Genomic DNA, 1,105 nt, shown 5'->3' on the forward strand with positions numbered 1-1,105 from the left:
CTTCTCAGGCCTGGGAGGAGGGGTAAGAGAAGCAGACATAGAGGGAGGGCAGGGGCTGCTTGGCTGGCCATGGGAGAAGCATGGCAGAAAACTATTAGGACTGGACGAAAAACTAAACAGGGGAAAAGAAGTCCTTCTGCTCACTCCCACCTCTCGAACTGAGGCCCCTTCCTGTGATGAAGTCATGTCCTTCCACCCCCACAGTCCATTCAGTAAGCCAGTGCTGACCCAGCCTGGGGAGGCTCAGACTGCCTCATTCGCAGCCAGGCCTGGGGTCACCAAAGGTGCCAGCCCCCAGTCTCTCACCCCACCCACCACCGGTCACAGCTGGCAGTGTCCCCTCAGAGATGATCCCAGGGACTGTCACCAGGATGGCTCATGACTGCTCTGACCTTCCTCCCCTTGTCCAGGGAAGGCCCTGGATGAGCCAGGGACTCACAGCTGCATAGATTCCCTAGGAGTGTTATTAATGACAGCCTCCTGGGAGTCACCTCCCAGAGCTCTGCACTCAGAGGGTGAGGCCCAGAGATTCTGAGGTGCGACCAGGAGGAAGCTTCCAGAGGGAGCAGAAGGCTCTGTGCGCTCAGCAGGACTGGAGCTCAAGTGCTGGTCCCACCTCTCAGAGTCCTGGACGTGGGTCGTGGTTCTGCCTGAAGACTGAGAGGGGGAGACACTGCAGGGGAGCCCCTGCCTGGAGGGAGAGGGGCCCAGAGCGGGCTGGTGCCCCTGTATCTGAGGAGGGCTGAGCTTGACCACCAGCGGCTCCCCCCTGCTCCTCCCTGAGGGGCCGCAGCTGGGCAGGGACTCGGCCCCACCTCTCCCTGAAGGAGCCTCAGCCTCCTGCTGCCACCCCTACCCCTGGGAGGAGAGACTCTCAGAGAAGCAGAGACAAGGAGAGACCAGAGGCTGACGGCCGGGGAGATGTGAGGGCGGGGAGACAGGAGCTGAGCCGGGAGGAGGCCCAGCAGGCGCGGGTCAGGACCAGCCGCTCAGCATGAAGATGGGGCGGGGAGCCCCAGATCATGGCTCCCTCTGCACTGACCACAGGGAGGCCCTTTTGCAATAAAGGAAAAGAAGAAGCCAGGTTGATAAAGGAAGTGCCCGT

Source organism: Moschus berezovskii, chromosome 27, assembly GCF_049115385.1.
Source record: "Moschus berezovskii isolate FMDL1 chromosome 27, NW_MosBer_1.0, whole genome shotgun sequence".
In the NCBI taxonomy this organism is placed as follows: domain Eukaryota; kingdom Metazoa; phylum Chordata; class Mammalia; order Artiodactyla; family Moschidae; genus Moschus; species Moschus berezovskii.